General features: G+C 39.3%; 1 protein-coding gene and 1 non-coding gene across 9 annotated transcripts in view; one reads left to right on the top strand and one right to left on the bottom strand.

Moving 5' to 3' along the window:
- MCF2L2 (MCF.2 cell line derived transforming sequence-like 2) overlaps positions 1-10,888 on the bottom strand; it is a 211,617-nt gene that overhangs the window by 87,471 nt on the left and 113,258 nt on the right. The window lies entirely within an intron of this gene.
- LOC119056474 (U6 spliceosomal RNA) lies at positions 3,031-3,137 on the top strand. The gene has a single exon (XR_005083892.1). It is a non-coding gene; the product is annotated as a U6 spliceosomal RNA (small nuclear RNA).

Below are 10,888 nucleotides of genomic sequence, written 5' to 3'. Positions count from 1 at the left end.
TGGGTGGGGTGTTCGTAGCTGGAAGTAAATGATGATCACTGGGATAGATTATTAACTTGACTGCTGTGTTGGACTGCAGGTGAACACCATATAGTGTTCAGGTGAACGGCAGCTACAATGAAAATGAGACCAGAGAACTCCCGATATGCAGGGTTAGTCATTCTGCCGTAATAATGAGAGAAATGTTAGGTGTCTTCCTGACTCTTTCCTGCGGTCACTGCATGGTGCAGTGAAACAAGCTTCAGTACAGATTTCTTTAGGATCATCCTTCGCTCCAGAACTCCAAGCTCCTTACTGCCTCCAGCATCAAATCTAAACTCTTCTGCCTCGTTTTCAATGTCTTACATAATCTTCCTTTCCTTCTTCATTTCTTGTAGCTTTATTTTTCCCATTGCCACTATTATCCATTACAAATCTCAGCCATGACCGTACCTGTGAGTTCGTTTCCCTTGCCAGGAACACCATTTCCCCTATATCTGTTGACATGTTGGAAACCAAGTCCACTGTTCTATTAAACATCTGCCCTTTCCACAAAATAGACATTATTATGTACACTTACCACTTATGTTTGTTTGTTACCTGATTGTTTCATGTGTGTTTTCCAACTAAAATCTAGTCCTGAAGGTAAGCACTATGTACAGTGCTACCACACAGCACTTAAAATTTTTTTCATATATAGTAAAGTAACATTATTCTGGCTAGCCCTCCAAATTAGAGATAAATTATTCAGAACCCTAAGAGTATGCAGAAGCTACATTCACAACCTCCAATGACCAAACTGGACTTACAGCTAAATTATAAAACAATCACCCAAAACAACCAACTGCAGATTAGCTGAAGAGAATCCTTATAACCAAGGATTCACACAAGAAGCCACATCAAGATTGGTAGGAAGCGTAGAGACACAAAAAAGTTTGGCCCGCTCCCATGGGTGGCAGCTGAGGTTCCGGAGAGATATCACAGCTCTGGGGGGTTCCCCCTGAGAAGCGTGGAATCTAAACCCAGAGTCGGGCTCCCAGCCCAGAGCACCAGAACTGGGGAAGGTGCCCACATAACATCTGGATGTGAAAAGCAGTGGCGTTTCTGTCTGCCAGGGAGAGAGAAGTCTACTAGAGACACAGGCAACCTCTTAATGGTTCGCAGCCACTCACCCTCAGCTCCACTGGAAGGAGGTCATAGCAAACTAGAATTGTGTGAAGAGTCGGGTTCGCGCTCTGTGGCGAGAGCTGAAGGGTCAGCTGCCAGTATGCCTGTGCTAAATCATTCCTCTGTATCACAGATGCCATCTTTGTTGGGTGGAGCACTCCTCTTTGTGCTGTGTCAGCCTGTGGGAAAGCAATAGCCCACCCTCTGAACTCCCTCTTACCCCATCCTGTGCAGCTTATGTCTGCTGAGGAGTACAGCTTAGGAGCCCTTGCAGCGACTGCGCCTAACAGGCAGCTGGCAGGCAAAGGCAGGTGCAGGTGAATCCCTGGGTGCTTTAGGACATTTTCTGTCCACCCCTTAGACTGGTGCTAATAAAGCTGGCCTTGGTGTACAGCTTGGTCCTTTCTGTGCACATCGAGACCTAGCAGTGGCAGCCTCAAACTGGATTGCTGATAGCTCCAAACAGGTTACCCAGGGCCAGTCACAGGTAGTGTTTGACATTGGTCTCCACCAGAGTCCCTCCAAAAAGGCCCCAGAATAAGCAACCCAGTGGCTAGCTTCAGACAACAGAGCAGGATCCAATAAGCTTCAGAAATGGCACGTCTGAAGAAAGATCTTGGCAGGCACCAAGCCCTGCTGAGGCTAATTCCAATTCATGGGCTCAGCACCTTCACAGCAACTTGCACACTGCAGTCAGGGTTGAGCCTCAAGTAAGCTAGTTTGAGGGTTGATCCCACACACAAATGGGCCAATAACAATCAAGACTCAATTACAACAGGAGGGCTCACATAACACACACAAGGGACATTACCGGAGCACCAGCAGGGATGATGAGGGAGACTGCCCCACTGAACCCCACAGGACACCTACTACATAAGGCCACCCTACCAAGATGGAGAGTCATAGCACATCTACATGTTACATAGCAACAAACACAAAGAGGCGGCCTGAATAGAAAGCAAAGAAAGAGGTACCAAATGAAAAAAAAAAGAGGAAAATACATCATAAAAGAGCTAAATGATGTAGAGGAAGGCTATTTATCAGATATAGAGTTCAAAGTAATGATTATAAGGATGCTCAGCAACATGAAAAGGGACATAGAAGCTATAAAAAAGGAGTAGTTACTAATGAAAAATATATTATCTGAAAAGAATACATGAAGGAATAAACAGTAGCTTGGATTAAGCAGAGGATCAAATCAGTGATTTGGGAGACAAGGTAGAAAAAAAACACCCAATCAAAGCAGCAAAAAAGAAAAATGGATTAAAAAAAGCAAGAATAGTTTAAGGGAACTTTGGGACAACATGAAGCATAATAATATCAGCATCATAGGAGTACCAGAAGAGGAGAGGAGAGAGGAGAGGAGAGAGAACCAAGGATCAAGGACCAATTTGAAGAAATAATGACTGAAACTTCCCTATACTGGTAAAGGAAAAAGACACACAAGTCCAGGATGTGCAGAAAATCCTAAACAAGATGAAGCCAAAGAGACCCCATACCTAGATACATTATAATTAAAATGGCAAAGATTAAAAACAAAGAGAGAATCTTAAAAACCATAAGAGAAAGACACTGTTCTACATGGGAGGTCTCATAAGACTTTAAGCTGATTTCTCAACAAAAACAGTTTGGGCCAGAGGGACTAGCATGAAGTATTCGAAGTGATGAAAAGAAAGGACCTACAACCAATACTCCTTTACCCAGCAGGGCTATCATTTAAAATTGAAGGAGAACTAAAAGCTTCCTAGATAAGAAAAAGGTAGTTCCTTACCAACAAACAAGTATTATAAGAAATGTTAAAGGATCAAGAAGAAGGAGAAGAAAAAAAAAAAAACAGAGGGGCATAGTTAGACAAATAAAATGGCATTAAATACATACCTAACAGTGCTTGCTTTGGCAGCACATATACTAACATTGGAATGATACAGAGAAGATTAGCATGGCTCCTGCACAAGGATGACATGCAAATTCGTGAAGTGTTCCATATTTTTGAAGGTCACTTCATAATACTCAAAGGAAGAATCCACCAAGAAGACATAAACATTGTAAATATATATGCACCCAACATAGAAGCACCCAAATATATAAAGAAAATCATAGAGGACTTCAAGAAAGACATTGACAGCAACACAATTATACTGGGGGATTTTAACACCCCACTGTCAAAAATAGATCTTCCAAACAAAATATCAACAAAGATAATGTGGCATTGAACAATGCCCTAGACTAAATGGACTTCACTGATAGATATAGAGCCTGTCACCCCAAAGAAACTAAATACACATTCCTCTCAAATGCACATGGAACATTTTCAAAGATGGACCACATGATAGGACACAAAACGAGCCTCAACAAATTGAAGAAAATTAAAATCATCCCAAGCATTTTCTCCAACCACAAGGGACTGAAACTAGAAACCAACCCCAAGGGGAAAAAACCAAAATGCTCAAAATCATGGAGATTGAATAGCATGCTTTTAAACAATGAATGGATCAAGAATTAAATTAGGGAAGAAATCAAAAAGTTTCTGGAGACAAATGAAAATGAACTCACAACAACTCAAAACTTATGGGGCACAGCGAAGGCAATCCTGAGAGGGAAGTTCACAGAAGTACAGGCCTACCTGAAAAAAGATAGAAACATTTCAAACAAACAACCTAACCCTATGCCTTCAAGAACTCGAGGAAAAACAAACAAAAAAAAAAACAGCCCAGAGCAAGTAGAAGGAAGGAAATAACCAAGATCAGAGCAGAATTAAATGCCATACAGATGAAAAGCACAATTCTAAAGATAAATGAATCCAGGAGCTGGTTCTTTGAAAAGATAAACAAAATAGACAAGCCTTTAAGCAGGCTCATCATGGGAAAATACAGAGAGGACCCAAATAAACACAATCAGAAATGAAAGAGGAGAGATTACAACTGACACCACAGAAATACAAAGGATTGTAAGAAATTACTATGAAGAACTGTATGCCAAGAAATTTGAAAACCTAGGTGAAATGGATGAATTTCTAGAAAAATATAATCTTCCAAAATTGAATGAAGAAAAAGCAGAAAGCCTGAACAGACCAATAACAGCAGAAGAAATCGAAGCAGTAATAAAAAAACTCCTGACACACAAAAGCCCTGGTCTAGATGGTTTCACAGGAGAATTCTACAAAGCATTTAAGGAAGAGCTAACCCCTATCCTTTACAGACTACTCCAAAAAGTCCAAAATGATGGAAGACTCCCAAACTCTTTTTATGAAGCCAGCATCATCCTAATCCCAAAACCAGATAAAGACACAACAAAGAAAGAAAACTTCAGGCCAGTATCGCTGATAAACATAGACACTAAAATTCTCAACAAAATATTGGCAAACCGCATCCAATAATACGTTAAAAAGATCATACACCATGACCAAGTGGGATTCATCCCGGGGATGCAAGGATGGTTCAGCATTCCCTAATCAGTAATGTAATACACCACATAAACAAAAGCAAAGACAAAAAAGACATGATCATATCAATAGATGCGAAAAAACCTTTTGATAAGGTACAGCACCCATTTATGATAAAAACAGTCAGCAAAGTGGGAATAGAGGGAGCATTCCTTAACATAATAAAGGCCATCTATGAGAGACCTACGGCCAACATCATACTCAATGGGCAAAAACTATAAGCTTTTCCATTAAAATCAGTAACAAGACAAGGATGTCTACTTTCACCACTTCTACTCAATATAGTATTGGAAGTCTTAGCCAGAGCGATCAGACAAGTAAATAAAAGGTATCCAGATCGGAAAGGAGGAAACAAAACTGTCACTGTTTGCAGATGACATGGTAGTATACATAGAAAATCCTACAGACTCCACCCAAAAACTGCTTGACCTAATAAATGAATTTGGCAAAACAGCAGGATACAAAGTCAATATTCAGAAATCAAAGGCATTTTTGTATACCAACAATGAAACAGCAGAAGCAGAAATCAAGAAAAAAATCCCATTCAATATAGCAAAAAATAAAATAAAATACCTAGGAATAAACCTAACCAAGGAGGTAAAAGACCTGTGTGCAGAAAACTACACAACACTGAAGAAAGAAATCAAGGAAGACACAAACAAATGGAAACATATACCATGCTCATGGATCAGAAGAATTAACATCATCAAAATGTCTATACTACCCAAAGCAATTTACAGATTCAATGCAATACCTATTAAAGTACCAATGGCATATTTCACAGACATAGAAGAAATACCTCAAAAATTTATATGGAACCATAAGTGACCCCAAATAGCTGTTGCAATTTTAAGAAAGAAGAGCAAAGTAGGAGGGATCACAATACCTGATACCAAACTGTATTACAAGGCCACTGTAATCCAAACAGCCTGGTACTGGCATAAAAACAGGCACATGGACCAATGGAACAGAACAGAGAGCCCAGAAATAAACCCAAGTCTCTACAGTCAATTAATATTTGACAAAGGGGGCAGCAACATAAAATGGAACAAAAATAGCCTCTTCAACAAATGGTGTTGGGAGAACTGGACAGCTACATACAAAAAAATGAAACTCGAGCACCAAATTACACCATACACAAAAATAAGGTGGGTAAAAGATTTAAATATAAGCCATGACACCATTTAAGTCCTAGAGGAGAACATAGGCAAGAAAATCTCAGATATTTCACACAGGAACATTTTTACCGATATGTCTTCTAGAGCAAGGGACATAAAGGAAAGAATAAACAAATGGGATCTCATCAAAATAAAAAGCCTCTGCATGGCTAAAGAAAACAACCATGCAGTTCTCTAATTAAAATAAAAAGGGAACCAACCATGTGGGAAAACATATTTGCCAATGATACCTCAGTCAAGGGGTTAATCTCCAAAATATACAAAGAACTTACACAACTCTACTCCAAGACAAGCAACCCAATTAAAAAGTGGGCAAAGGACTTGAACAGACCCTTCTCCAAGGAGGACATACAGAGGATCCAGAGACACATGAAAAGATGCTCAATATCACTAGCTATCAGAGAAGTGCATATTAAAACCACAATGAGATACCACTTCACACCCGTCAGAATGGCCATCATAAAGAGCAACAAACAACAAGTGGAAGAAAGGTTATGGAGAAAAGGGAACCCTAGTTCTGGGAACCCAACTGTTGGTGGGATTGCAGACTGGTACAACCACTGTGGAAAACAGTATGGAATTTTTCTCAGAAAACTAAAAATAGATCTGCCTTTTGACCTGGCAATTCCACTGCTAGGATTATATACTGTGAACCCTGAAACACCAATCCAAAGGAACCTATGAACCCCAATGTTCATAGCAGCACAACTTACAACAGCCAAGTGCTGGAAGCAACCTAGGTGCCCATCAGTAAATGCATGAATCAAAAAACTATGGTACATTTACACAATGGAATTCTATGCAGAAGAAAGAAAGAAGGAGCTCCTGCCCTTTGTGACAGCATGGATGCAACTGGAAAGCATTATGCTGAGTGAAATAAGGCAGGCAGTGGAAGACAAATACCATATGATCTTACCTTTAACAGGAAACTAAACAACAAAACAAAAAAAAACAAGCAAAATATAACCAAAGACACTGAAATAGAGAACAGGTGGACAGTGTCCAGAGGGAGAGGGGAGGGAATTTCAGGGGAAAAGGAAAAGGGTTTACAAGAACAAGTATAAAGGACACATGGACAAAAACTGGGGGGGGGGGGGGGGGGGGGGGAAATGGGAGGGAGTTGGGGAGGGCTGGGGGTGGGCTGGGATGGGAGTGAAAGACAGAAAACTGTACTTGAACAACAATTAAAATAAAATTTAAAAAATATTGGGGGGAAAAAGGAATACTAAATAAATAAATAAATAAATAAATTTACTCATGAAAATAAGCCCCTTGGTCAGAAATCTGTAGTAAACTGAGGCAATCTCAGACGTGTGGTCAGTTAAGGCAAAGGAACCACCACAACACCTAGTAATATGCAGAGCTATTAAATTAGCGTAAAACATCATTTACACTTTTCCTTAAATTTCTAAGAGCATTCTTTAGTATGTTACCTTCTCTGTCACACCTAGATATGCTGTGGATTGAGGGCAAAAAGCAAACTATCTTTTTCCATAAAACAACATGTCTCATGGTAAGAATTGTTCCCAGGAAATTATAATACCTAATTATTGTTTTTCAAGAGCAAAAAAATTCTTTAATGTCCAACAGGAGATAATGAAATAAACAATGTCCATGTATAATACTTTAAATACTATTTTGGAATAAGGGTAATTGCTTGTGGAAATATTCATGATGTATGTGTTGGGGGGGAATGAAATATAAAATAAAATATCCCATGCAACCTCCATTTGAAACAAAAAGGAAAGAAAGGCCAGTGAAAGGAGAAAAGAGAAATAAAGGAGACAAAAGAAATACATCAAATTTTAGAAGATCAAAACTATGAACATTAAAATGGCAACAAATTCACAACTATCAACAACTGAATTAAAAAAAACACTAAGCAAACAACCAGAACAGGAACAGAATCACAGAAATGGAGATCACATGGAGGGTTATCAGCTGGGAGGGTAAGGGTGGAGAATGGGGCAAAAGATGCAGGGACTAAGAAGTATAATTGGTAGGTACAAAATAGGGGGATGTTAAGAACAGTACAGGAAATGGAAAAGCCAAAGAAGTTATAGGCACAAGCCACAGACATAAACTTGGGGTGGGGACTGCTGGAGGGAAGGGGTGTTATCAGGCAGAAGAGGGCAAGGGGGAAGAAACCGGGACAACTATAATAACGTAATCAATTAAATATATTTAAAAAAAGAAATTAAAAAATACATACCTATCAATAATCACTTTAAATGTAAATGGCTTAAATACGCTAATGCAAGGCCAAATGGTAGTTGAATGGGTAAGCAAACAAGCCCCATATATGTGCTGTCTACAAAAGACTCAGCTCAGAATGAAAGACACATGCAAACTAAAAGTAAAGGGAAGAAAAAATTTTTTCATATAACTAGAAATAAGGAAAAGCTTGGGTAGCAATACTCACATCTGACAAAACAGACTTTAAAGCAAAGGTTCTATTAAGAGATAAAGAAGGACACCACATAATAAAAAGGGAGCAATCCAGTAAGAGGATATAACCCTTGTAAACATTATGCATCCAACATAGGAGCACCTAAATATGTAAAGCAAATCTTGATGGACATGAAGAGATTGACAGAAATACAGTCATAGTAGGGGCTTTAACATCTTTTTGAAATCAATGGATATAGATCTTACAGACAGAAAATCAACAAGGAAAGGGTGGCCTTAAATGACACACTGGATTAGATGGATTTAATTGATATCTTCAGAGCATTTCACTCCAAAGCTGCAAAATATACAATCTTTTCAAGTGCACATGGAACATTTTCTAGGACAGATCCCATGTTAGGACACAAAACAAGTCTCAATAAATTTAAGAAAATTGATATCATATCAAGCATCTTTTCTAACTATAAAAGTATGACACTCAAAATCAATTACAAGAAAAAAAAGTGAAAAACACAAAAGACATGGAGGCTACATAATATGTTACTAAAGAATGAATGGGTTAACAACTAGACCAAGGAAGAAATCGAAAGATACGTAGAAACAAATGAAAATGAGAACACAACAACCCAAAATCTAGGGGACACGGGGAAAGCAGTCCTAGGAGAAATTCATAGCATTACTCACCTACCTCAAGAAACAAGAAAAATAACAAATAAACAACCTAAACTTACACATAAAGGAACTTGAAAAAGAACAAGGAACAAAGCCCAGAGTAGAAGGAAGAACATAATAAAGATTAAATAAAACACAAATAAATGAAATAGAATCTAAAAAACAATATAAAAGATCAATTAAACCAAAAGCTGATTCTGTGAAAAGATAAGATTGACAAACCTTTAATTAGACTCATCAAGAAAAAAAGAGAGAGGACCCAAATAAATAAAATCAGAGAAGAAAGAGGAGGAAAAAATATTACATACAATAATATGCAAAAAAAATGGACAATCTGGATGAATTGGATAAATTCCTAGAAACATACAATCTTCCAAAACAGAATCAGAAAGAATCAGAGAATTTGAATAGACAGATCACAGCTAGTGAAACTGAAGCAGTAATTTAAAAAAAACTCCCAAAAACTCCCAAGTTCTGGGCAGGTAGCCTTAACAGGTGAATTTTACCAAACATTCAAAGAAGAAATAACATTTATCCTTCTCAAACTATTCCAAAAGTTTCGGGAGGACAGAAGACTTCCAGGCTTTTTTTTTTTTTGTCACAGACAATGGTATGGTGATCGACAGAGGGACCAGGTCGGGGTAGTGGAGGTAGGATTATGGTAGATCAGTGTTGATTTTTGGAGACTTGACTTGGGGTGGTGAACACACAATACAGTGTACAGATGAAGTGTTGTAGAATTGTGCACCTGAAACCTGTATAATTTTCTTAACCAGTGTCACCCCAATAAATTCAGTAAAAAGGAAAAAGAACCCTAATGGACACCATCTGATATAACATTTTACCTATATTACTTGAAAGTTTATAATTTATCTGATAAAATCTGAATGCTTACCATATGCCAAGCATATTGTATTTACCAACTCTAACCCTGAATTATTTGTGTTATGCATTAAAACTCAAATATTTAAAATCAAAAGTGAATAAGGAAATATAAACTGTTGCAGCAAAGATTAGTGATTTTAAGGTATTCAAAGCTGGTGGTAGAACAAAAAACAGTAGTCTTATAAAGTCTATTATTAGCATAGGTAGCTAAATATTAATAAAGAAAGGAAGGAAGCAAAGGAAGTCAGTGCTAAGCACAGTCAACTAAGGAGCATATCCTGCTTAACCAGAAACCTACAGCTTCTTACACTCCGGGGAACAGCAGCATTGCCAGCATTGCCCGCCAAGGGGATGAACACCTCTCTGTTCCCCTATGTAAGCAGCAGCCCACCAGATTGTCAGTGGTGGGTGGTCCTGCTGTAGGGGGTCGTGAGCACATGCGCACTGCTAGTCAGTGGCTCAGTGGCCCAGTGGCCCGCAGGGCAGCGCTTCTATGAGGCTCGCACAGCAGGAACTAAAATGGCAATCACAGAGGCCTGCCAGTCTAGTTTGAGACTAGGATTGGACGGGATAACAGAAGCCGAACCCTGAAGATCTAGGAAAATAGACTGGCTAGTGGGTAAGTCCAGAGAGCCCATGAAAGCTTGGGGAGTTGATTGGTTAGTTTAAAGAAGCACCTGGTCCTTCCCAAACCCAAGATGATATATCCTGAGCGTAAGGAAGACAAAGGCCCCTCTTCCTCTCTCTCTCTCCCCCCATCCTCTCATGCCCCCCATAACACGTGTTCCTCCCATTCTTTGGTTCCCGTGTCCTGTGTCTCAGGCCAGGAACAGACTAAACTTCCAGACTGGGACAGAGACGTGGACTGAATCAATGGCACAAAGTGTGTGCACACCGGCCCCATTTCTGGGCCTGATGAAGGCAAGATTGGACTTCTTTCAGAGCGTGACAGACATAGATAAGATTTGGGGACTGAGGGCAGCCTGCTGTTTTCACCTAAATAAATCCGAACCACCAGACCTCATTTCCCTTGTGGGTCGCACAAAGTGCTTTTCTGGCAAGGACCCCACTTCCACCGGCAACACCATCTTTGGCTTAGTCCACTCGCTATTTTTGCCTTTTCTCACCATCTTTGGCAAGAACCATAAAGGTATTT

The sequence above is a fragment of the Artibeus jamaicensis genome, unplaced genomic scaffold, assembly GCF_021234435.1.
Source record: "Artibeus jamaicensis isolate MK-2021 breed Jamaican fruit bat unplaced genomic scaffold, CSHL_Jam_final scaffold_474, whole genome shotgun sequence".
NCBI classification, from domain to species: Eukaryota; Metazoa; Chordata; class Mammalia; order Chiroptera; family Phyllostomidae; genus Artibeus; species Artibeus jamaicensis.
This window is presented reverse-complemented; position numbering and strand designations above follow the sequence as displayed.